Below are 27,280 nucleotides of genomic sequence, written 5' to 3'. Positions count from 1 at the left end.
TGCAACGCATTGGGTGTTTCTTAGAATCACAGAATCATTAAGGTTGGAAGAGACCTCCAAGATCATCTGGTCCAACCATCCCCCTACCACCAATGTCACCCACTAAACCATGTCCCTAAGCACCACACCCAACCTTTCCTTGAACACCCCCAGGGATGGTGACTCCACCACCTCCCTGGGAAACCTGTTCCAATGCCCAGTTCTTCTTCCTGAAAGTGTTCAATAGAGGCGGTGGTATTCGAGAGTTGTGGATGTCCATAGAGTTTGTTCTCATCACCCATTCAAAGTTCCTAAACTGTGTCTGGATCCATTCTTAAGGCCATTGTAAGAGGTCCAACTAACCTGCAGAACCACAGCACTTTTTACCATTTCCCACTGAAAAACTGAGAAAAGCTGACTGAGAAAATATCCCTGTCAGTACAAGCCATAGGTGGGGGTGAAGGAAGCATCCTGAATGTCAAATAGTCCAGAATGTCTGGAAAACCCTGGATTAGACTAGAGGCTGTTGCTGGGATAGCAACATCTGTTAGCATATGTCCAAAATAGCCACATGTGAGGAGGAAAAATTGATATGTAGTGATGGCTTCCTTTGTTTTTGACTACTCTGCAGGACTCCTAAAGTTGTAGATGATCATGCAAACTGTGTGTGGTGCAGAGAGGTCAGATCTGAGTTACTGGAAGAAGAGAATTGCTGTTCCTGGGCTCTTGGGTCGGGGCTCTTCACCCAAATTAACTCAGAGATTTTTTTTTCTTGGTCTAGAATAAAGATTATGCTATAAAAGCCAACAGATGCTTAACTGTCGTGTTATGAATGGCATCACTGTAATTAAATGCCTCAGCTTGTTGCCTTAAACAAGTAGTTTCTTTGAGAACTCAGCACTGCAGAAAAATGAATGTTGTGTTTTGGAGAGGGCAGAGGGGGAGACTTTGCCTTCCTTCCTCCCACTACTAATTCAGCACCCCAAACTACCCCCTACCCTTAGCAGGAGCTGCTCTCTCATACATAGGTGTGAGGTGGGAAGCTCACGTGTGAATTCAGCACCCCAGGCTCCAGCCTCATGCTCTTTCAAGATCTTAGTAGAGTGGAGTGAATCCTATAGTTCCTATTTACAGGTGGATGTACCAAGACAGGAATCTTCAGGTTCAACACCAAGACTCAAACGCCACATCACTGTGTACCTGTGAGCCTTGTTTTTAGGTGACCTGCTGTCCTGTGAACTCACACCTCCCATTTGGGAATTCATTTTGGGGGTAGGAGCCTGAGTCTGGGATTCACAGACATCCTCCTGGCTGGTGGAAAATGCCAAGATGTTGAGTTGTGCTCTTGTGAGAAGCCTCTTTTCACTCAAACCCTAAACAGCCCAAAATGTGTATGCAACTCCATAGGGGACTTCCAGACCAGACATTTCCCTCACCTCCTGCATTTGCAAAGGGCATTTTGGCAGGAGACAAAATACCATGCATAGACAGGACATGGAGCAATCCAGCTTCAGCAGGGAAACTTTCAGGGAAGGCAAGGGCTGAGCGAGTGCCAGGAGCACCTGAATGTTAGACATCACTGCTAAAAGGTAGGTGAGAACTCTCATTTCTTGCAAATTTATACCCAAAATGACTACCCAAGGTAGGAAAATAGTTAGGATCAGGGCTGCTTACATGTGCAGAACAGCCTCTTGATTTCCCTCTTCCCACATTTTGTCTCACTCCTCCTTTTTTTCTATCACTGCTTAGGGCTGGCCCTAGTTCAGCATGCACCAAGGAGCCTGTCCAAGGGCTCCCATGGCCTGGACAAGGTGAACACACCTGCATGGTTGTCTTTCTGAGCTTATCCACTGGGCAGATTTGCTACATGTTGAATACTAAGCCAGACTGGAGTGCTGGATAATGGGGAATTTCATCCTCATTCGTACCAAGTTGTGTTTGAAAGGAAATTCTCTCTTTCCAAAATTCATTATTCTTAATGGATTGGCCTTAGTTGACTCTTTTCTTCTTGACCCTGCCAGTTGAAACAAAAAGGTCTCAGGCCAAAGAGCTCAGCCTGAGACCCTCGAAGACATTTAGACTCCCAGTGCCCAAGGTAAAGTATCAGCAATGTTATGCGTGGGACAGAAGGGCTTTGGCACAGGAGGCAGCTAAAACTTTGTGTGAGAGGTGTTTAAACACTTGGATAGAATCCTTGGGAGCACACAGCTTGAGGAAGGGCCCCTCATCTGCAAGTCCCACAGCTGGCCAGCCCAATTTCCAGCCTCTCCAGCCCCCCCTGAACAGCAGCCTGCCCTCCAGCGTCTCACTCCCTCCCAGATTTGGTACCTGCATGCTTGCATATTCAAGTCCCATCAGGCAGGTCATTAGAGGTGATGTGAAGGTCATTAGAGGAGATGTGAAGAGGAGACGTCTTATTGTCCTCTTATCCAACCTGTATTGCACCAATCTGATGTTAAGGACACTGTAGGAGACCACATCAAAGGCTTCACAGAAGTTTAAGGTGTATACCATCCTCAGCCCTCTTCTTGTCCACAGTGCCAGTCACCTCATCAACAAAAGCAGATTTTTACTGGCTCAGGCACGGTTTAACTTAGACACAAGTTCAGCCAGCTTTGTACTGCCCTCCCTCCACCCTCCAGGATGTGGTGTTAGCGTGGATCAAATTAATTCAGTTTATCTGTGTCCTCTGGAGTTGACATACCTTTAACATATGCTCATGCTGCTGCAAAAACAATTGAACCCAGTCCTGAGCAACTGAGTCTCAAATACTCCCTCCAATTATCTAAACCACTTGTACTCTGGGAGAAAGTACAGACGATGACATTCAAGATGGAATAATTACGTAGTGGAGTCTTGTAATATTTATGTGAAGGGTTACCACACCAGAGCTCCAAATGTTAGCAAAATCACCCCAAGTAAACAACACGCGGTATTTGCATCTCTGTCTTCTGCTCTCATAATGATCGCTCATCTTTATGTGCAGAGTTATATGGGTTTTTATTGCTAATGTCTCTCTCATTAATAGCCTCTTTGAGTTTTATGGTATACCTTTTTGGCACAAAATCAATTGAGAATTCGCAATTACGTTTCTGAATAGAAGATGCAGTTTGTATTCTGTTGCTCTTTAAATCTTGGACAAAGAGATCTACGTGGGAGCATCATGCATGGTGCTTGGCCAAAGATACCAGAGGTTTATTTGCAGGATGTCTATGGCCAAGAGGACAGAGTTTGCTGCCGAGGTTATAATACCGTCCCTCAGCTAGACGCAATGGGCTGACCAGAGATGCAGAAGGGGCAGGAACTTCAGACAGGGTTTGCCCTGAGGCTCTGCAGGCTGGGAAATGCCCGGGCTCCACAGGGTGTCCGTGTTTAGCTGGAGAAGGGCAGGAGCATTACGGGCAGCGATGTCAGTCCCATCTGTCCTTGGAGAGGTAGGACCTGCCTCGGAGCAGAGTCTTCCCGCGCACTTGCGAGGCCTCGTATGGGCACACTTTGTGCAATGTTAGGCAACATGCCACATGAATCACTTTGCAGAGGCTGGAAAAATGTAGCAACATATGGAGCTGAGTTTGGGGAAAGAATTGAAAACAAACCTCATAACTCGAGCGGTTTCCTCCCGTGGCAGCTGTTCACATGTGCTCTTGATGCTTGATTTGGGCCTCCCTGCTCACTGGGGAGATACCTGGAAGTCGTCAGAGGACTGCTCACTCTCCAGAAGCCTTTCATCACCTCTGTGTGCAGCTGCCTGGGATGAGGAGTGAATTCTGCACTGACCTGTGGAAAACGCAGTTGGCTGCCTCCCCACGCCAGCTACGGGAACCTCTCGGACAGCATCTCAGCAGCTTCTAAGCTAGATCACATCTACACCCAGCACCTACTGAGCAGTCTGCACTGTGGGTGTTCAGCATGGCGTGGTGAAGGACCTTATAACCAGGCTGGAAGAGTTTCTAGTGGACACAGCATGGTCATGTCCACATCTGATTAAAGCACTATAAATCTAATGCAGCCCAAGTCAGCATTGCTCCCACCAGGAGATTCAGCTCTTTCACCAGCAACCACAAAACCCTGCAAGCTGAGTAGAAAGCCCGTGAGTCTTTGCTCTAAGGTGCTGTGAGGGTAAAGCTGGGGAGGAATGGGTCGTGCCTCTGCTCCTGCTACAGACGCTCACATGGCGCTGGCTAGCTGGTCTCTTTGCACCTCAGCTCTCCAGCAATAAAAAGGAGAGAGGGTGGTGCTCTCTGCCTTTGCACTGCAGCTTTGACAGCGGGCATATGGCCAGGCCCATGGAGATGGTAGTCTTACTCCTGGGATGGAAGCTGCAAGCGAGTTAAACCAGCTGAAAATAAAACTTCAATAGAGAAAAAACTACACAGGAGTTAGAATAGAACAAACTCACCTGAAAGCAGGAACTCGGCAAGAGTTTGATGGACTAAAATCGCAGCACTGACAACATTAAAGGTATGTCCTGGTTAGGGCTGTCAAGCTATTCCTGCTGGGGTGCCTCCTTTGGTCAGGTTGCCACCCAAGCTGTGGATGCACTTCTGCTCATCCACCTCCAGCCTGCAGCCCTGGCAATCACAGAGGCAGTCTCTGTGCCATAGGAAAACCATGGGTAGGCATTTCTTTTCTTGGCTGATTTTTGCATCCTCTCTCAGGACGTTGGCATTGAACTGGGCTGCTTCTCCCCCCCACCAGTGAATGGGGCTGTGGGTGGTTTGTTGCCCTCTCTCACGGCCACTTTTGGGTGTGGGTGTCCTTGGGAGCGGCACATTTCAGGACCAGTGACTCAGTGTCCACAGGATGTCCCTGTCTCCTCTGTGGGAAGCCAGCCCAGCAGCTTCTCAGGATGTGGATGCCGAAATGTGGCGCGTGGTGACGCCACTTATCATATCTCTGTCAGACGGGATTGAGAGAGGCCGATTTTGGGCCAAGGACTGGGGAAGGAGACGAGGAGGAGGGTGTCTCCACCTCAGTGCTGGGTGGGCAGTCCCAGGGGGCAGAGGTGGCTCCCAGGCACTGCCGTCATCTGGGAGCCCTCTTGTGGAGCATCTGCTTTGCACATCCAGGGACGGGATTAACACCCATTTGGGACCAAGCTGTCTGGCTTCTCTTGAGTTTCAGCCCGGCTTTTGATGAGAAGTGGGAATTTTTGCTCAGGTTGCTCCCCAGAAAGAGGCGGGCCAGCCACAGCTTCGCAGGGCCCAGTCAGGGCTTCCCATTGACCCTCATGGCTGGGCCAGGTTTCAGCTTCCCCATAAGGGCCTGGGGGGGTGAGCCCTTGTCTTCTGCAGATAGGTGAGAGGATTCATCCCTTAAAGACCATGTCTACCCCAAACTGGCCTCTATATAGTCAATGCTGCTCAGCCGGGTATAGGATGCATCGTGCCCCCTGCCAGATAGACCTCTAAAGAGATCTGGTGAAGAACGGTTCAAAGGCACATTATTTCTCTCCATAAAGGGATTTTAAAGCGATGAGCAGATGTCAACATCTACACTGGGAGTATCTGCCATTGGGTAAACTTGACTCCACCACTGTGTCTGAGCAAACTCCGCTCCTGGTCCTACGCTGGACAAGAGTCCTTCATGCGAGGGGCCCTGCTGCAGGGAATTAGGTATTGATTTTGTTGGCTGCTGCTGTATCCATGCTTATTCTTACTCACCAGGGGCCCTGCTCTAGCAAAACTTGAGTGTTTGTTTAATGCCTAAATGGAAGGGGGATAATTATGTACTTAAAGTTATTTAGTAAATGCTCTGCTGGAGCGAGGGGTGCACAGGAATTAGCTGCGAAGTTGGTTGCAGTAGACAGAAGCCAAGGTGGAAACTGGCCAGGGATTCTCTCACTCATTTCCGTATCCCAGAGCACTTCACGGAGCTTAATGGGCAAAATATGGCCAAGACTATTTTTTCCGTATTCTGAGTTTTCAACTGCAAATATCCGTATTCCAGGCACTCTTTCCTGTAATGCTGATAGATTATGCCTTCTGCCATCTGGGACATGTACAGACCTGGTAACTCTGTTTATGGTTGTTATTTATTTTCCCTTGTTTGTGTCAATATAAATCTCTGATTTTTTCCTCAGTCACTTCCAGTGTCTGAAATGTGCATTTGTGCAGGAAGATGTTTCCCTGTGGCATTTTGGGATAGGGCCAAGCTGGCAATGGTCCTTCTGGTGTCCTGCTTATTTTCAAACATTTACAATGGTTCCCATCCCATCACTTTTTTTGCAGGGATGGCTCAGCCACCCGTGCAATGGCAGCTGAACTGCCATAAACTACAGCCCGATATACTAAAGATTCCTGAAATCAAAACCATTTTACTGTAATACCCTACTTGTAAATGGTGGCAATTCATTTGCGACAACCTGTGAAGCAGCTGCCAGAGTTTCATGTTAGGACTGTGGTTTGCTACCAGGAGAGTTGGTTCTGCTTCTACCCCACCTCCTCAGCACAACTGCCTGTCTTGCACTGCATGCGCAGGGATTGCTTTTCTAATGCATTAAAAGTCACCTCAGACACATCACAGGGATCATGTCTGATAAACACTGAGGCCTGCTTTATTCTGGTGAAAGAGCCGCCCCTGCTCCTGGCAGGACCATGTTGGCCTCAGGTGTCAATGCTCTACTGGTGTAAAATGTACAGTTATTGCACAAGAGGCCTTCAATCTGCAAGTGCAAATGTGACATAAATGGGTCTAATGTGCATGGGGCTTGTAATGGGTGACAGCTTAAGAGCTGCACTTTGAAAATATGGTCCTCTGTGTCCCATTCTCTTTACGTGGCTTTCATTTACTTTCTCATACACGTGGGGGAGATTAAGAACAGAGCATTTACTACTCTCCAGCAACTGTGCTTTGCTGATCCCTCCTTTTTCTATGCTAAAAAGAAAGCAGGGGCTATTACAAAGCTCCGCCATGGATCAGCAGGCATGATGCATGAGCAGCAAGGAGATGTCTAGCCTCGTGCAATGCTGCAAGTTGGATCAGATGAGTTCTATCATCACCTGAAGTCTGCATCTACAAAACAACAAGGGCAGACTGTGCAGTTTTGAATGGTGTTTTGCATATTCGACTCTGCCTCCCCTTACGTTGATGTTCAAGCAGCAATGTAGGGAACACTCCCTACAATGTAGGGAATCAGAAGGGCCAGGTATATGATCTGCAAGGTTTTTTGAACACTGGAAACTTTCTTTGCTCTCTGCTCAGCATCTTGCAGCAGGCACATGAGAAGACTGTGCTTTAATATGCATCTGGAGACATTTCACATAAGGAAGGGGAAAGAGTAAAGTGCATTTCTGTGAGCTCTGTGCAGGTGTGAACAAGGTAAGAACAGTGTTTAATTGTTCTTGTCCTCATTTCACATACCTAAAGTTACTTTTCCCTTTCAAAGGCATAATTTCAAGCTGTCACTAGGTGCACTTTCCTGGGAAGACCAATTTGCTGAAAAGATTGAATCTATATAGTGCCTTCCCACTGATGCCAGAATAGCTGTTTCTCTGATTGCCAGTCCTTCCCCCTGCCTTTTCTTCCTCACCAAAACAAAGACAAATATTACCAGCTCATATTACTCACAACCAATTGAGACAAATGACTTTAGAGGGGTGGTACTGCTTTTATTTTGCTGTACGTTTCTTCAGGGAAGCTACCATCCTTCCCAGTGCAGAGGGAAGCCTGGATCCATCCAGGGAAGTTTTTATTTCAGAAGTTCTTCTGCCCCTGCTCCCTGGGACCCATTCAGCCGTCGAGCTGTGCAGTGGGTCAGGCTGGAAGAACAATCTGTGTGTGTGGTCATCGAAGCAAGGGGCCATGAACAAGTCAATGGGGTGAAGTTCTGGAGGTGTCTAGTCCAAAGTCCCTCTCAGAGCAGGACAACTTTAGCATAGATCAGCTGTGGCTTTATCTGGCTGAGCCTTGAAAACCTCCAAGGATGGAGGTGCCATGACTTCTCTGGGAAGTATTCACCCATGCTGCCTACCTGCCTAGCGAAACACTGTCCAACCAGCTCCTCCCAAGCCTGTTACCCCTGTAACTAACCATCAGGTAGCTGCTGACCTCTGTTAGATCATCTTTTAGACTCTTTCTGATCAAACTGAAGAAGCTCATCTCTCTCAGCATCTCTCTCTAGGTCTTGTTCTCTAGTCTCCTGAGGTAGTGAGGCTGCCCACTAGTATGTACCCTCCAGGCTGTCCACATCCCTCTTCAACTGGAGGGCCAGAAACCAAAACTAGTAATCCAATACGTCAAGGACGATGAATTCCCTTGACGCGCTGGCCTTGCTGCTCCAAATATAACCCAAAATGCAGTTTTCCCTGGAAGAATACATTGCTGGCTCTTAGTCAAATGGTGTCCACCATAGCCCTTGGGTCCTTTCCAGCAGGGTGCTATTGCTGTCCAGCTGAGGATGGAATTGGTCACAACATGGACATTGCCACTCAGCTGAACTGTGGCCTCTGGTTGTGCATGTGTTGCTGGGACTCCTAAACAGAACTCCTGATAGAACTTGCTCCAGTAGTTTAAAATGTCTGTCTTATGCCTGAGCTGCTCCAGAGCTTTAACAGAAATCAAGGGTAGGGTCTTTGTATTTTTTTTTTTTCCCCAGGAAGGATAAAGTCCTAAATACCCTTTTGCTATAGGAAAGCAGTAAGCTTATATATATTGAGAAACCTTTTGCTACTCTCACTAATCAGGTAGGGGACAAATTTGTGGGCTATAATCTGACATAAAATCTGGAAGCAAAAATGTTATATGATTTCAAATTTTTAGACAATTTTGTTTGGCCTAGTATGGACAAATAACTACCTGCATCTTCCTGGTTTAGAAATTAAAAACAAATCTCTCTCTATTTTGTTGTTGTTCTTTTCTGCTCAGTAAAACTAATGTTATTCATTAAATTTAAACAATGGTTAACTTGCCATTCTCCTCAGTAATTATCTTTCATCTCTTAGGAGTACATAAACACACAACATTTGCAGTGTATAAAGGCCCATGCCAAACACACATAAGTAAATAAAGAAAAGGAGAGTGTGAGCTGCTTTTGTGATACTCTTCATGACAGAAAGACTGTTCTTAAAATACTTTCCACTTGTAAAAATATCAAAACTGGATCTTGCAATGTGGGTTAGGTATTTATGATAACTTATCTTCCTGGAGTATAGAATTTGTTAAAGTGTCTTAAATTATTTATTTACAGGTTTCAGTTCAACATTGAAATGCCCATTTTGATGAGCTGGTGATGAGATGTCATTACTTGTTCCACTTCCATTCAATAATTAGCCATCCCACTCATTTTGTCTTGATCCTATCAAGCATGTATTCACTTTGATTGGATAGAATATTCATTGGTAAAGGCTGTGAGGAGGCACGTAATTCTATTTATGTTCATCCCTTAATCTATTTCTGCAGTTTAGAGGATCTAATAATTCCAACTCTTTCACCCTTGATTGTAAATTAATTTAGTAAATTGAGATGTTATATTTTATAAAAAATTTGAAGAGTTTCATTCCTGAAATGGGCTGTTGCGTTCTTTACTGATGGGAAAGCATTCTGCAGAACTAAAGGTACTCACAACTTTTTCATGGTTAAGGATATTAAAGTTTAAATCAGCCATGCAAAAATCACCTTTTCTTTTTGGTTTTATAAAGGAAGAATAACATTCCCCAGGAAAAAAAAGCCTGTAATGTGAAGAAGTATTTTCCTTGGGGTGTTTCTCACCTGACCAGATGAAGATGTCTACAGCTAATGCCTCTATCAGCTCATCATCGAGAGTCTCTGTATACTCAATAAATAGCAATAGATGCATCTGATGTGATTGGTATCACGACAAAGGGGCTGTAAAGGGATATCTGTTGTCCGTGAGTACACACCAATTGCCATTTCAGATGCGGCAGTGCATTTAGCACACCTGCAAGGGGCTGGCAGATATGGTGTATGACCTCAAAGAGACCCTTCTGGAAACGTGGCTGGAGCCAGGCATCTCTGGTGGCAACAGGTGCCTGTGTTAGGTGACTGAGTCAGTAACAGCCTGCATGAGCATGATCCAAGGCTTTTAGGGATATCAGCTTAGGAAATCATGCTTGGACTCTGATGCTGCTCAGGGAGGAACTAGGCTTCTCTTGGTACAGTGCCATCTCATCCAGCTCTGTGTGGATCTCTTGGATCCCCTGGGGCATATAAAGCAACATTAGGCAGTTATATTTGTCCAACAAAACCAAGCCCTGGAGCTGACTGCAGTGTGAATTTACGCTCTTAGTGCACATGTGGACAGCTAAGCTCCTGCCTCTGCCTCTGGAGATCAATTCTGCCCCCAAAGTTAGGCACCTCTAATTCCCAATCTTTATCACAGCTGGTTATTGTTCAGGACCAGCTATGAATGAGATCATCCCGTTGATCTTACTTAAGTAAGTGGCTGTTTGCTAGTGGAGCTCAATATGACGTGGTGTTACTGACATATCTTTTCCACAGGAGAGATGCCTGCAGTCATTCTCTGGTGGTGAATCACCAGAGAACTCGGAATTGCCACATCTATGATTATTTGTCTGTTCTAAGATGAAGATTTGGAGTTAAACATACTGCAATAAGAGCATAATTTTTCCCTTAGGATCTGTTGGAGGCTCTTGAATGCAAAGATATACACAAACAGTTAGCTTTGTCCCATGCAAGTGGTCTCTGAAGAGAGGTGGACTATACTGTAGGTGGCCCTGCTTGAGCAGGGGTTGGACCAGATGACCTCCAGAGGTCCCCTCCAGCCTCAGCCGTTGTGTGGTTCTGTGATTATACTGAGTTGGACTCTGCCCAACTGCACTGGGTCAGTACAGCTGGGGTATCCAGTGAGTACCCTGTGTCAGGATTCATCCTAGTCTGGCTGAAGTGGGATGCAAAGCTGCTATGAACTGGTGTAGGAGGACGAAGGTTGTAAGAGCTGTACCTGGCTTCTCTCTGGGTGCTGAGATCCTCCTGATTTCACTGAGATTTCTGTACCTCCAGAGCAGTTAGGAATGCAAATGCTTCTTTGGATCTGGATCTGAGATGAGAAAGGAGGACAGATGGAGCTCACCTATCTCCCGCTAATACTATCTTTATCCATCACTACTAAATTATTTTCTACATTAAAGCTATTTTAGCATTTATTTTTTGCTCTGAGATTTTTGCAGTTTATTACAAAGTCTCGCTCTTTTGGGATAATTCCATCTCTAAAAATTAGATTTAACACTGAGCTCTAATGCAGAGTTTAGTTCAATCTGTATCTAACCATTGTGCAACATTTGAAAAGCTTTCTTCTGAAGTACATGGGACTTGCTGTGTTAAAAAACAACAATGAGAAAACCAGGATAGTGAGCTACATGAATCCCTGCTTTGATCCAGGAGAGCAACCCTAGGACAATTTTTGGCTACCCCACTAAACTCCCTTATATATCACCATTATATCTTAACATAAAAACGTGACTTTTATGCAGCTCTGTAATCTGTTCACCACTTTTGATTAGCACAGAACAGACCCCAAAGCCTCAGCCCATCTGTATATGGTTCACAGCACTTTGCATGGGGTTAAAACATGGGGTCTGGGTGACCCCTTGGGGTAATTAATGAACAGATTGAGAGACACCCAGGTGGCTCCAATGAAACAAACACTCAAGAGATGGAAACAACAGAATAGCTTTGTAAATAAACTCTTATTCTCTCTTAGAGACAAACCTTCTAATCTAAACAGGCATTAATATGCAAATAAACAACCTTTTTGTCAATAGAAGGGAGCTGAGAATAGAACTGATGTACTCAGTGTATTTACTCAGTTTTACCTGATATCTTTTTGCATGATAACTGTTTTAACATTAAAAACAGAGCCTCAGAAAGGAGCCAAAGCCAGATTTAACAGAGTCCTAGCAGTAGGTGCTTGTGGGTGGGATGCTCTGCCAGGACAGGGAAACGGGCTGCCCGGAGAGCTTGTAGAGCTGCCTCCACCAGGGACTTTTCACAAATAGGTCAGATCAAGATTAGCTGGGAGGCTTTTTAGGAGATTGCTTCTGCTTTAGTCTTGTGTCCTGTGGGTTCCCAAAGCCTCTCCCAGAGAGTTTCTCTGTGCAGTCTGCATGAGGGTATTTGAACTGTGACATTTGTTTGAATTGGGGTGTTCTGTGGTGGGGGAGCCTCCAGAACGACCACTTAGTGAATGCCAGCACAGTCTGCTTCTAAGTCCTGTCACAGTCTCAATGTTAATGAATAATAATTGACTTAAACGTTACATTTCTTTCTCTTCTCTTCTCTTCTCTTCTCTTCTCTTCTCTTCTCTTCTCTTCTCTTCTCTTCTCTTCTCTTCTCTTCTCTTCTCTTCCCTTCCCTTCCCTTCCCTTCCCTTCCCTTCCCTTCCCTTCCCTTCCCTTCCCTTCTCTTCTCTTCTTTTTCCTTTTTTACACCACTTTCTCCTTCATCCTACACTAATGTGATCATAACACCATACTGATGACATTTTTTGACTTTCAAAATTAGGATCCAAATATGCAATATTTAACGGAGCTGTGAATAAGAGTACAAATGTGAGCAGACCCACTGATTTCAGTGGAATGGGTTAACACTAAGCACATAGGGAGCACAGCAATCATGTACTGAGCCTGCAAGTGCATCGACCTCATGGTCTGAGCCTTGTCTGTGGACTCTCCTGCTTGTGGGGATGCAGTGACTCCATGGAGATCCCACTGGGATGTGGGCATCACCAGGTATGTACGCCAGGCTGCAGCAGTGACGAGGAGAAACGGAGGGAATAGTTCCTCTCTCAGACAGTTGTGTTTAATTTTCAGCAACATACAAAATTCACTTTTTTTTTTTTTTTTTTTTTCTGAAAATTATTCAGGCAACAAGGGGCAGCAACTTTCCTTTGCAAGCTGCATGCCCTTTCCCCAGCATGTGTGCTTAAGGCTTGCTTTCTTACCTTCTCACAGTGGTGATGTTTTTTCAAGCTGTATCCTTTGCATTTCTCTTTCCTTTGATCTCCCTGTTTGTCTGTTTAAAATGTGCATGTGCACTGAAGAATAGCAAGTAGAAACTTTTTGCCTATGTGCTTCTTTTTCAGGTGATGCCATGTGCCCTGTGTAGGCTGGAGGTGGCTATTCTTTCAGCTGTCCATTCTCATGAAGGACCCTGTTTTTATTTTTATTTTATTACAACTCCTAGAAAATCAGTGAATCATTTTTAGAGACCTTTTCATCTCACATATAACACTGAGGTTAAAATAATCAATATTGGCTTGTATATTGAAATATACAACAATATAAGAATTTTTAATGAAGGCTTTTCCTTTTGTAAACCATTTTTTACTAGATTACAGCTACTATGGAAGTTAATATACCTAGTCCCATGTATATGTTTTAAAGCTTATTTAAGCAGTATAATAAAATATAATAATGCTGGGGGTACCTTGGGATTTGCATAAAAAATCCTCCAGCACATTCAGTTTAGGAAGTGGTCACAAGCCTTAGATTTATTGTAGGTGTTTATAGCTCTCTGGGAATTTTGTGGAGGGAGGGAGGGAGGAAGGGAAGGAGGGATGGTTAGTCCGGCTTTGCTGACACTACAAAATGTAAAACTTCCTCGGGGTTTTGTAAAAGTTCCACTTCAGTGTTTAAATCATTCCTAAGTTGTGCGAGATGTAACGCTGAATATTTCGTTTTATTTCATTATTCCTTGGGACTCTCAGTTTGCTCTGATTGACACTGCTGGAATTTCCAAAGCTGAAATTACAGAGTAGAGAGAAATATGCACAGTGCTGAAGGGATGACAGATTTTGCTCTGACTCATTTAAAATAATTTTCTTTGCCCTAAAATCTTAGAGCGATTAAAAACTGGTGATCTAGCTAATCCTCCTCAGGAACTGAAATCACTGAGCTGCCCTGATTTACACCTGTGAGAGATCTCCGGTGAGCATCTGCACGGAGCAAAAGGCAAGTCCTGCCATCTGGGATCAGCTCAAAAGCAGGCTGCGGCGGTTTGTTATCATGCAGCTCCAGAGACAATCTGGAAGTCTCCCCAAGTACATAAATTTTCATCTGTTATGGATGAAAGGAAAATATTCTTGAAATTATCTGGAGGGAAAACCACTGTCCTTCCAGTCTAATCAGAGAAATCACTGACTGCAGAAGAAGGATCAGTGATACTAATAAGGTTCTTGCTATACCAAGACTGGCTCTTCCTCTGTTAACACTCATCGTTCGACAGTCATCAGCTGTCTCCTTCAACCAGGACACCCTGCCTCACTTTGTCATCTTCAACCGCAGCCTCAATTCAAGCTTGGTTTTGCCTTTCCAGTTCATTTATTTAGGAAATACAGTATAAAGCTATCCTGTAAATAACAATAAAAAAGCTATGTGGAAGTCTGACTGCAATGGCATCAGTTTTGGCTTGCCTCTTGTACATTTGATGGTTGCTTTTTCACTATCGTCTTGTTGGTTAGCTGGTTTTATTATGGGCCTATGACAATTTCTCTAACTGGTTTCACTTCTTACTCTTCTGATTTTCACTTCTTTCCCAGTTGCGTTGTGTATGCTATCCAGAACAGGCCAGTAAACGTCCTACTGACACGTGTGCCGCACTACATCAGAAGACAGCTAGAGCACAGCTTTCCTGCTTTTGCATTTAGTCAGTGGTTAAGTTTGCAGTCTTAGATTTATCTGTACTGTTTCCATGTAAGTGGCTCACTTCTGGCTGGAAAGAGTTTATTCTGCCAGTTTAGTTAATGGAAGAATATTTGTTGACTTCAGTTGTGTAAGATCAGTGTATAAGAGGAGGTTTGATCCTCAGTGCAGTTTGGAGGCTATCCAGTGGATATTTTTTCTCTTAGAGACATCTTCCACCTCTCCTCTCTCAGGATAACATGGATGATTTCTTTGCTCTTGACTTACCATGTGGTGTTTTCTGCCTCGTGCTGCCTCCTGTTTCCGTGAACTGGAGAGAAGGAATGAGCAGGACGTTGCAGCTTCTGGTTCCTTCTTTGTGGACACCAATTTGTGGAGTTTCAGGGAGGTGAAGGTTGGTCCTCAGGGTTGTGTCTGCACCGTGGCATGGAAGTGGGACTGTAGGGCCTGGCTGAGTGCTAGTCCGGCTGGTCCAGAGCCCTGTAGCGGTGACAGGCTGCAACGTGAGCTGCTGGGATGGGGTCTGGGGGGGGGCTGCCTCTGTGGGATTTGCACCCCGGCTCCGTTTCACCCAACAAGGAGCTGAATGACGTCAGGTGATTTGTGTGAGCTAAAAAAACAAGTGTCAGTTTACTGCACGGCCAGTGGTTAAGTATTCACATGTCCCTGCAGGGAAAGAGGTATTAAGAAGATGAAAGGGTACTCTTTCATGGGACAGCTGTGCACCCAACCACATCCCTTCTCTTCCTTCTTTTTTTAATTAATTAATTAATTAATTCATTAATTTTATTTTTTTGGTCAAACTGCTTTCTCTCCAGCACTGGTTCTACTTCTCCATTTGAAATTTTAGGCTCATGGATGTGTATTGGTCTTTTACCTATTTATTCCTTGTTTTCCTTCTGACACGCAGTTTGCTTGCGAAGCTCAGGAGCAGGACAAGCCCAGAGCAAGCAAAAAAGCTGCAGCAGAGAGCCTGGGGAGCTGGGTGGGGACAGGAACTGCTCCATCTACTGGAACTACAAAGGGAAAACTGCTGTGCCTCTGCTTCAGCGAGGAGTTGGCAAACATGCATATTTCTGTGTCCATCACATGGTGAGAAGCCCTGTTTGGTCTGTTTTTAATTGCAGTAATGGAATGCAGAGAAATAGCCTTTATTTTGCATTAGGAGGATCCACATCAGGACAGAAAGTCCCCATTCTCACAGGCAAAGTACCCGCCGATGGCCTCTATCCATGGAGCCATTCTGTCAAGGTCTGGAGCAGGCAAATATCTACATCCCTGGCTAGCATGAGTTTGCAAAAAGCTCATTTTATTCAGGCTGCTATTTAGTTTTGTTAGCCTCAGATCACGCCCCACGACAAATGCCGACCGTGTTAATGCATCCCGAAGCACTGCCGATCCTACCCATATGTGCAATTAGAATTCATTATTACAAGCTAGTACCTTGCTGACTTGTCCATTTGTAGTGTCACACACGATGAGGATTTTGAAAGACAGCAACAGCCCAGCTGGAACGACATGAGAGCTGCTTTCGCAGCAGCACAGCTGACATAGCAGTAGTGACACAGCCAAAATTAAATCACCGCTCTGGGAATACTTGGCAGAGCAAGCCCAGATTGGAAGCGCCCAGCAGGCCTGGTGACATCACGGGCACTTTTTTTCTCCTCCTGAAACACTTCAGAAAAATGCAGGAATCTTATTTCGTAAAATGCGGCGTTCTTCAAAGTGTTCTCCCGTGATTCACTTGCGTTGGGTGTGGTAACAACCCTCTCAGTTCCCTGCCTACTTACACGCATTAATTGTCTCCCACTGGAGATTTCCTGTCTTCCTTGTAATTATTTGGGGATGGAAAAAAAAAATATCTGATATGTCACCTAATAGGATAAGCCCTTACTGGGTGAGTAAGGAGAAGATTGAGCCCACAGTTTCGGCACTGTGTTCCTGATCCAACGTCTATCCGTATCTGTGAGTCCATTAACCTAGTCGTGCAGTGGATCCAACCTTCTAAACTGTCTGGGTTTAAAAGCCTCTGTGATGGCTCTAGGAACTACACTTTCAGGATTCTGGTAAAAGTGAATTTTGGAAGTGTGTCTTTATGCAATGTGTTAGAGTTTCATCACCTGAAAGGAGAAATGATCCTGATCCAGCCACTCTGCTTGGAGAAATTTTTTAGGGTTCTGGATCACACTTTCATTAAAGCTCACCAATACCGACCCTTTGCAAAAGTTGCTTTCTCCTTCTGCCACTGTTGGAGGTGATCAATTTTTTGGTGCCTAACTCTGTGAAGGATAAATGTTACTTTCTGACCTGCTGGTTGGTCTGAGGGTCTTCTAATGGGGGAAGCCACTGGGGAAAACCTACCACTTGGATCCACTAGCTCCACTGTGGGACTTAACCTGATCACAGCAATCATAGTGCTATTTCCTCTGTGTTACGCTGATGAAGCTTTGGGCTATTTTGATATGGTTTTGATTATTTGAAAATCCTTTCCTCATGTTTATAAGCACATGTGATGGCAAATGGTATGGGTGGAGACCAGATCTTCTGTTTCAAGGAAACTCTGATTCTCCATTCCCAACTGGAAAGGAAAAACTATCCTTTCCCAGTAAGTGAAATTCCAGGAAGGCAGTTAAATGAGACAAAATGTTTGGTCTTAATTTCCATCTTTTAAAACGTTGCTAACTGAATTTTGTTTTCAAAGTCCATTTCAGGAGAAAGAAAATCAAAACTACTGTTCCAAAAGGACAAAATAGGATATGTGAACTTCACAATGTGCCAATTATTTTCTTTCTAGGGCAAATGCCATCAAAATCAACAGATTTTTTTTTTTTGAAAATGCATGAATTATGACAAAACCAGATCTTTTTTGGCCCCCCAAATACTTTGATGAAATCTTTCCAATCAGCTGCTACCGCAAGAGCACCCTTGGGCTGAACATCCAGGCAGATCTGGAATGGGCTTGCCAAAGGCACCTCGTGAGTCTGAAATCAAAGCAAGTGAACAGTAGCAGAGTGTATTAATAATTAAATGCTTTAATATATTAAAGCAGGATACTTTGGAGAAAAAAAATAAACAAACAAACAAACAACAACAAAAAAAACCTAAACCCCCACTGTTTTAAAGGTAGTTCAGCTGCTGTGAAGGCTGGATCTTTTCTTTCCATTTGTACTTTTGGAAATTCTCTTCCTCTAGTTCCCTCTTGTAACTCACTGAGCAGATTTATATGGCTGCAGTGGATTAAGGATTTTATGGGAACTTCATTTAGATTGAGAAATGGAGATAGAAAAGTTAAATAAGAAAATGAATAATTCAGTTTCTAGGAGAGTAGGCCGTGTCTCTTCTTTGTGATGTTGTGTGTGATGTATAATGCACTGCCTGTATAACTCTATACCTGGATTTTGGTGCCAGGTACCTCAGCTGGGATGTCAGAAGCCAGCATTGGGCTAGGAAACAGGAAACGGGGGATTTAAGTCACCTGGATGAATGCAGTCAGTGCTTTGTGCTGGACACAGTGTTTTGGGTGTGCTGAAATTGTGAGATAGAAGTATGCAACTTGATGGCTTCTTTTTATGTTATTAATAGTGAGAATAATATCTACCACCTCATGCAGGAAATATAACCTTAGGAGTATATAAAAGCCAAGACCGTAGGTCCCTTGAGTTTCTTATTTTAGTGCCAGAGTTATCCAAATTTTCTTCATGTCTGTGCATGCACGTGTATATGACTGTGAACTACATGCAGAATGCCAGCAACAGCAAGCCCAGGCTTTAGCTTCAATGATCAATTTGGGAAATGATTATTTATTTGATAGCACCTGAAGACAGAAGAGTTTCTTTAAAGGAAATTGTATGGAAAAAAGAGATTGCAATGCAACGAAAGACTTGACAGTTCAGTGAGGAGAAAGAGTAGGGAAGAAAATGGGTTATGGAAATTGGAATATGTGGTTACTGAAGTTAGTGTGGGTGGTTAGAAATAATTTTGCATGTGAAGTGTATGTACATCCTTTTTCTGAAAAGCATGTGAAAGAAGTGATTTTTTAATTTCAAGGATAAAGGTTTCTCTTAGAAATGTTACTCGGGATCTGCAGATGAACAAGAACCCAGAGTTATTATTTACTGAGGGACGGATTTTTGGAAACAGCCAAGCAAAATGCATTCCTGATCACTCATCCTTGTGAGCTGTGACTCTGCAGCTTTTGTCTCTTGCACTGACATTTTCCCTTTCTTTATTGGACAAAAATACAAACAACGAAAGCCAGTTGGAATATTCATTTGGAAATACTTCTTTAAAATAAATCACTTCGTTGTCAAAATGGAAACTGATGTGGAAAATTCCTCTTTTTATTGAAAAACAAACAAACAAAATAATGCAAAAGCCAAACTATGATTTCTGTTTGGTTCATGACAACAAAAGTCCCAAACATTTTTGTCTGCAAATTGGGTTGAGGGCCAAATATTTTTTTTTTCAGTGGATGAAACCAGAAACTTTTTGGATGAAACTTGAAATTTTTTGCACAAAACAAATTAATCTTTTTCTGGACTATTTGTGAGGGTGTAAACATTTGGCTGTCCTAGTGCAAATTCTTATGCATCCCCTACAGAAATGGGTGGACATGGCCATGCAGACAGATTGCCCAGGGACAATTGTGAGTTCAGAGTTTGCCCAATGAATGCACAAATTCCTCTACTAAAAGACTTGTTTTGGATGCCATAAAGGCCATAAAACATGGTACAGAAATGCTCTGTCATGTCTTTTACAGTTTGGACAAGTTGAAGTGGCTTTTGAATCTCAGCGGGGTGTAGGAAAGCAGAGCTTTGTGTGCAGAGCTCTCAGATATGCCGCACAGGTCTGCTTGGGCCAGATAATGTTAATTGCGTGTGAGGAAATTGAGATTCTTTGCCCATTTAGAGATCATCCATCATTTTCAGAATTAAGCATCTGAGCGGTTCTCACATGAAAGTTAAGGAAGGTAAGGAGTCTCAGTGTAATAGTATGCGATTGCCAGGTAATGAAAGGTGCTGGGGCTCATTACCTAATTACAAGAGGTCCGTCTGCCTGCCTGGTAGGGAAAAATCTTCAGCACCCATAGCTTTGAGACAGATTGCCTGGCCCAGGAAGAGTAATGCCATTCCCTCCATCGGTCACAAAGAGCCCATGTGCCTTGCTGTTAACCAGACGAGAGGCAGGGGACACCTGTCCCCAGGGGACTGCCAGCACTCTGGCACTGTCCTACACCTGTACTGCTCCCAGAGAGCAGAGGAGCCCCCCTGTGAACCAGGCATGGAGGTGGAGATCAAAGTGGAGATCAAGGTCTCCAGTGTCCACAGTCTGCCGCCTTCAACTCTCCTGCCGGACAGAGTGAGCTCTGCATCGCCCCTTGCAGCCAGGCCAACGCTCAAGAAGTGTTAGCACATGGTGTCTTTGCTATCACTTAATAAATGGTGCTGTGGGGATGAGTGCAGGGAATCTGTACGCTGTCTGCAGAGAAACAGTGAGCTATGTGTGGCACCTTGGGAAAGGGCAATGCTGGGATGAGACCAAATCAAAAGGTTTTTCTCACTGCTGTCATCCGCAGCGAGGAGCTTTTTGTTACTTCTCAATGCATGTTTTGCTGACACTGTTTTAACAGGTGCGATCAAACTCCACTCGCCTGAGACTGAAAAATGCGCATTGGTGCTGCAGGTAATAGGGTGTAAATCTGTAGACTGTGATGGTCTTTGTATCACAGCGCTGGGGCAGCTTTGGGAAGGACTAGTGATGGCTTTTTCATCTCTGTTATGACTAGCTGGCTCTCAAGGGAAAGAGACCTTGAATTCTGGAAAAAAGCACATTACACTTCATCACATCTGGACATGAAAGATCTTGAACGGTGCTCACGTCTCCCAGTAACTGTAAAAAGCAGTATCGCTCCCCATTTGGGACACAACTGATGGACCTGAACAAATGAAATAAGAACGAACAGAGGTTATTAAAAACAAATAGGGGTATCAGGGCCTTCAAAAGCTGCACAGAGCACTGGCAGCTCCCAACACCTTCTCACCTGGAGTTCTCTGTCCAGAGCGGGGTGAGCCCCCCTACCCACTGCAATGTGTAAACCATGGAATCCTACAGCCGGCCGCTGGAAGGACCCAGCGTGTGCACCCACACCTGGGACAGGCTTCCCTTGGCAGCAAGAGGGGGAAGCTGGATGTGGAGGACCGAAGCCATCACTTCCTAGGGCTGTGTTTTAACCACCAGATCACACCGACCCCACAGTAAAGCCGGGGAGAGTTAGGGATGCCCAGCTGCTCGCCCTTCATTACTTGCAGCCAGAAAATGAATCGGTGGCCAACCCAAACAACGTCTAAGTCTGGAGTACTGGTGAGGAACATCAGACACCAAATTCTCTTCTGGGAGTCACACCACATGTTTGGCTCTTCACTCGAGTATTTTTGCCTGTATAGCAGCTGTGTGACTGACCATTTCACTCCATCCACAGAAGCTGAACTGGGAACCTTGCTTGGGTCTGTGAATCATTAATGAACTCTGCCAGAGACACTAAAATGTGTGTTAATTGAATAGAGGGATGCTTAAGTACCTGGATGACAACTACGTTTCACAGTCACATTGATACTTTTCCATATACTGTCAAGTTCTGCCTACAAAATGGTGAGAGCATCCTAACGGCTCAGTCTGTCATTTATCTGGGTGTAGACAGTGGCCATGGCTTTCCCATGTCAGTAGGTATCAAACAACCAGACTGAAGTCATAAATTGTAACCTAAATCACACCAAGCTATTGTGCTCACCGTCATCCCAAAGGTGTCAATGAGGAATTTTAGTTTGTGCTTTCTGTTTTCTCTACTTTGGATGTATTTGAAAGCCTGTTCTTTCCCCGTGATGAAAAGAGGAAAGGATGTGGGGGGAAACAAGGAGTCAGTGTAAGTCAGGAATTATTGAAGAGCCGAATACCTAGGGGCTCCCTGGTGTCCAGATTCACCCCATCTGACTGCGGACTGGTGGGATGCATCGAGGAGTGGGAGCACTGTATCACCCATAGAGAGAGGCAGGAGGAGGTAATCCTGAGCCCTCTGATGTGCGTCTCTGCTTTCCACCCACCTCCCCGCAGACAAGGACCCACTCTCTGTTCTCCCAGGTCTGACAGATCCCAGCCCTCCTAAGGGAGAGCCCCTTCTACAGGGCTTTTCTTACCTTTCCCTTTCAAATTAAAGGTATTTGCATAATTTCCCTATCTGTCATTTAGCAGTTGGCTAGGAATTTTTGAGTTCTTGTGGAAGATGAGCATGTCCACTTTTCCGTGTGAGGGGAATGCAGGTTCTGATGCAGGCTGCCCTGCCTGTTGTGCAGAGCACTGGTTAATAACCAAGGTTTTTATATGGGTTTTGTTTGTAAAATAGTAAATAATTGAGTATCTTCTTCTGTTGGCCTTGGATGGAGTATTAATATGAACAGAATAACAACTGTTGCACTTCATCGCAGAGCTGGCTGCATTTTAACAGCCCTATAAACCCAGGGTGTATAATGCAGAAGTTTTATTAGTTACTGAAGAGACAGTATGAAAATTAAAATATTTTTTGCTATTTAGTAAAATATGCTATTTATCTCATATGTAAAGTGAAGGCTTTAGAAAAACTATTCATGTAACAATAATCTGATTATTCTGTTATTTTCTTCCCTGTTTAGTTTCCCACATGGCTTCCCAGTGGCGCTCAAAATGGGCTGATTTTGAGCATCACTGGTGTGCTGCTCTTGTTCCTGCTGCAACTCCAGAGAATGACACCAGTACCTGACCCTCCTTCTCTTCACCCCATACCTCCAACTGATGTAATCCAAGATTTTTTCTCTTCTTCCTGACTGATGCTATTGTCACCAGGACATCTATCTGTTCTAATACTGCGATGTATAGACAGGCATATATACAGGTATCAACAAGTGAAATGACTTCTCGGACAATGCAGCTGTAGCAGGGGCAGGTAAGAAGTCCGGAATTCTTGAATCATTGCACTGTGCTTAATCCTTCAAAACATAAACCCATCCTTGTAATCCCAACTAGACCTCATCTCATAGGCAGGGGGCCACGAGTCTCATCTCTGAGTTGGAAGTGAGCTGTGCCTCTTTGTTGTGAGCTACAGGTTTATTATCACCTTGGGACCAACATTACCGGCATTGGACACGACCACATTGCAGTGCTGGGTGCCAAGTCCTCTTCTGATCTGCTTTTGCTGACAGGTACTCTAACTTCATCTCCGGTTATCTCATACCCAGTCTGTGGCAGTTTCTAGCCCTGAAATCCTGTCGAGGTATTATAATATCACTGCAACAAGCAGCTTTCTGCTGGCACTTAGCAGTGGAGCACATGCCAGAGATTCATGTGAATCATAGGGAAATGGTTCCCACTACTGAGTACATTAAGTTAAAGGAGAAAGCTATTTCCATAGTAACCACATATGGTAGGTCAGATGGTGACTTTCCAGATTTACCACCAGTGGTTTTGATTCTGAATTATTTATACAGTGAATTTAGCTTCTCCGGTCTGCTTGGCTGGTTGCCTGTGAATCTCCATGTTAACATGTGGGAGAAAAGGGAAGTTTTATATGTAGTGCCAGAAATGCTTAGGCTTGATGTTTTTATTCATAGATGAAACATTGCTATTCTCATGGCAAGGATCAGCGCAAATAGCAGTGGAAACACTTGGGCTCTCAAATCTGTGTTTTACTAGGGACAGTGTAGTATACATTAATTTGAACATGTTATAGGTGGAGCTGGTAGCAATTGCTATGCCTATATTACCAAACATGTTTCCTCTCTAAGACCCACTTTTCTCACTTGAAACTCCCTGAAGCTTAAAATGTTTCAGCTGAAATCCGTCAGTTCTGCTGTTTCTTTGCACGGTGATTTTTGGAATATTTCTTCAGACAATTGCAGGCTGAATTTAGGGGAAAAGTATTGCTTTGCTCATGTCAAAATTTTCTTAAAATTCTTTTCCTCATAAACTCGAGTACTTTTTGTATTGGGAGTGAGCACCTAAAATTGCACAATAAAGCGATTTTAACACTGCGATTTGTCTTCATTTGTTCCCAAGAATTATAGCCAAATGTGGAGAAAGTATAAATTTTTGATTAATTTCAGAGCAGATTTACATTATATGCAACTTTTCCAACCCTCTGAGCTCATTAGGGCTCTGCTGAGCCCAACCTTACCAACCTCCTACTAACAGACAGACCTAAGAGAATGAGGGATGTGATATTTCATAACCGCGGACATCCCTTGTATTTCCTGGTGTAAAACAGGACTGGAACATCTCTGCTGTCAGTGATTATTTCTAGCTGCTGGAGTAGGAGAGAGCTCAGCATGGAAAAGAAGAGCTCCCTGCTAACGGGTGGGTATGGTCGAAGTCTTTGTCCCAGCCAGCCTAAGGCATCCCCGCAGCTCCCCATTAAGGCACTTCATTTTGCTGGCTAGGAGGTGTTATTTCAGTAAGGATTAACTGTGAGCAGTTCTGTCACAGGGCCAGCAACAGGGTGTTCAGCATGGGTTCATAACCCAGGGCTGAGAAGTCTTTCAGCAGAATTTGGCCTTCTTAAGCAGGGGTTAATCTTTTTTCATATACTTTGTCCTACCAAACACCACCCCTGGACTCATTGCACAACTTTGGCACACCAGTCGGTTCCTTTCCCCAGGAGATTTTTGCCTAAGGCACACCCAGACAATCTGCTCTCTTTTGCACATGGAAGAGAGGAGAAGTCTTCCCCTACAAGGGGCAGAGGATGCTGGGTCACGCTGGATCACTCACCATCATGGGCAAAAGTAGTGCAACGACCATGGAGATCCCACAGAGACAGGCAGCAGTGGCCGAGGGATGGATCAGTTTCTGCCAGACAGCAAAGCCATGGGCTGGGAAAGTCCTTCCAGGGCAGGTACCCTGCTGTGAGGATGAAAAGCTGTCCTGGTGGGCTAGGGATCCGTGGTGTGACCCCAAGATACCGAGCTGGCAGTGGCTGGGAAATGTGTCTGCAAGGGTGAATGGCTGTGGGCTAAGGGCTAAGGCAGGCTGATGCCGTGCATCACAGGGGAGTGAGCGATGAGGTGGCAGTAAAGCCATCAGGGTAACGGGAAGTAATTGCAAGCAGGAGGTAAGCATGAAGATATACAGCTCACATGGACATGGACTTGCATGGACATAGAGCTGCCAGGAAATCAGCGAGCCTGGCGCCGTGCAATCATGCCTCTCTTTTTAACTGGTGCTCATAGTAGTGTTTGATGCCAGTGCTGTATGTGGTTACCAGCAAGGTCTGTGTGCTGCATTCTTCCCCTTACCATGGAGCTGAACGGATTAGGGCCTCATGGTAATCTTTTAGACAGCAGAATTAGCTTAAAATCCAAGTTCTTTGGATGGGGAAACTGTGCTCAAGGCACACCAGCTTCTCTATCCAGGAAAATGATTGGCAACAGATTTGCTTATGCAAAGATCTGGCACCCATTCCCCTAATGCTTGGCTTCCGTGTTATGTTCCTGTCCTTCCTCTGATTTCTCTTGTCTTGATGCTCTCCTGTTGCTTTGTGTTGAGGTTGAGCCCCGGCAGGCAGCTGGGCACCACCCAGCCGCTTGCTCGCATTCCTCAGGTGGGATGTGGGAAAGAATCAGAGAGGTAAAAGTGCGAGGACTCATGGGATGAGACAAAGACAGTTTACCAGGCAAAGCAAAAGCCACACACACAGGCAAAGCAAAGCAAAGCAAGGAATCCCTTCGCCCTGTCCCACCGGCAGGCAGGCGCCAGCCACCCCCAGGACAGCAGGGCTCACCACGTAGCGGTGCCTTGGGAAGACAAACGCTACCGCTCCCAGCACCCCCTGCCTCTTTCTTTCCCCCAGCTGCCATTGCTGAGCATCCCCATGGTGTGGGATGTCCCTTTGGTCATTTGGGGCCAGCTGTCCTGGCCGTGTCCCCTCCAGCTCCTGGGGCACCCCCAGCCCCTCGCTGGCAGGGCAGCACGAGGAGCTGGGAAGTCCTTGGCTCTGGGGGAGCGCTGCCCTGCAACGACTGAAACAGCGGTGTGTTATCAGCATCACTCTCATCCTAAATCTAAAACACAGCATCATACAAACCTTTATGAAGAAAATTAACTCTATCCCAGCCAAAAACATGACACTTTGTCACACACTACAAGTCAGGGCAGATGGAAAAGGTCCACTGAAGTTGCTGTGTGTTATTGGTCTGGGGGGCTTAAACCATCTGTATGCTTAGCCATGCTTTCATTCTGTCTCAATGCAGGACATGGTGCCTTCCCCTCTCCCCTGGTTCCCATGCGATGGAAAACCAAATATCTGTATGATCTGGATGAAGGCCTTACTGAGGAAGACAAAGGAAGCTGGCTCCTATCTTTTAACCAGCTATGGACTCTCCCCTTGCCATGGCAGGCATTTCTACTATTGATAAGCAGTAATATTGGTCAGGAAGCCCTTGGCACTGAGGTACCTCTGAGTATTTTGTTCCTGGGTCCTCACATTTGGAACTGTTTTGAACTCTCACGTATCAGGTCAGGGATCCCATTATCAGATCACTGTGATGCTTTGGGTAATTGTGTGATTTTAAGGACTGAAGCTCACCTACTAGGGTGTTAAATGCACTAGATGCAGGTGTTCAGCTGCTCAGTGATGTCAGATGGGTCTTTTTCATTGCCTAAAATAAAAGATGTGTTAATTTGATTAATCCCAGCATTTTTTATTCTATGGCAGAAAACTTCTCTTTCAAGGTCATGTTGTGAGCCCACATTACTGCTTCAGGATGACCTGGGTAGGGAGCTCCCGTCCCACCACCTCCCTTATTTTCTGCCTAGTTTCTGTTTTGTGGTTTTGGTTGCAAAGGGAGATAGAACATTTTTCTCTTTCTGTCTGGAGCTGAGCAGATTTTTGTGTCAAAGCACAATCCTGCTGTCTGCCTGTTTCAGTACAACACACAACTGGTATCTGAACAACTTGAAAGCAGAACGAATGCTCCTAGATCCACAGGTTTTCCTGTTGATGGCCCAACATCATCACTGCTCCACAGTCTTACAAAGAGAGTGCTAACACTGCCCAGCAAAATAAGGAGCAGCTCATAGCAATGTGCACAGAAAAGTTATCAGTTACTTCTTTCTGCTCACCGCTCTGCCAGCTTTTAACCCTTGGAGCCACAACTTTTCAACAGGAACCTGATGAATATTTTTTGAAATGTTTGGTAGAGAGCGCTTGTTGCATGTGGGATGAGAGGATGGCACCACGTTCAGCCTCTGTCTAAGAGGAAATATCCATGCAGCCATCTGTCGTGGACAGCCAGCCCCTTGCTCTGGAGAAAGGCTTGCTGTGCTCTCTGGGCTGACCGCTGTGGAAGCCTGCCCGCATCAGGCCATAAAAATCTCAGTTTGGCAGCAGAGAAATCGGTGAGAGCTTTCCATTTATTTCAGTGGAAACAAAAACAGGCCTGTAATTCCTAACAACTTTATGCAGTCATTAAAAAAACAGAAGAACTAAGAAATAACCAGCAAAAAAATAAACACGGAAACCACCCGTGTAGCAAACATGTTGCCAGCAATTTGTTTTCCAAATGAACTTAACCATTTTGCCACTCTGGCTGTGATGTGAAAAGCGTTAACTCTCTCTCCCACATCCCCAAATCCTTTTATTTCATCTCTAAACACAAGTGTCC

General features: G+C 44.8%; 1 long non-coding RNA gene across 2 annotated transcripts in view; it reads left to right on the top strand.

Annotated features, from left to right (window-relative positions):
* The window catches only part of LOC308191328, a 41,057-nt gene extending 14,777 nt beyond the window's left edge, over positions 1 to 26,280 (top strand). Inside the window, exons 2-4 of one of the 2 annotated variants that reach the window (XR_013947896.1) lie at positions 15,508 to 15,689; positions 22,280 to 22,825; positions 25,868 to 26,280. This is a non-coding gene — a long non-coding RNA (uncharacterized lncRNA). Of the gene's footprint in view, positions 1 to 15,507; positions 15,690 to 22,279; positions 23,786 to 25,867 lie in introns of those variants that run through there. The other variant, XR_013947897.1, reaches the window with a different exon arrangement.
* The last annotated feature ends 1,000 nt before the right edge of the window (positions 26,281 to 27,280 follow it).

The sequence above is a fragment of the Anser brachyrhynchus genome (assembly GCF_964034855.1).
Source record: "Anser brachyrhynchus genome assembly, chromosome: 2".
In the NCBI taxonomy this organism is placed as follows: Eukaryota; Metazoa; Chordata; class Aves; order Anseriformes; family Anatidae; genus Anser; species Anser brachyrhynchus.
The sequence above is the reverse complement of the archived record's forward strand: the minus strand, read 5'-3'. Positions and strand labels throughout refer to the sequence as shown.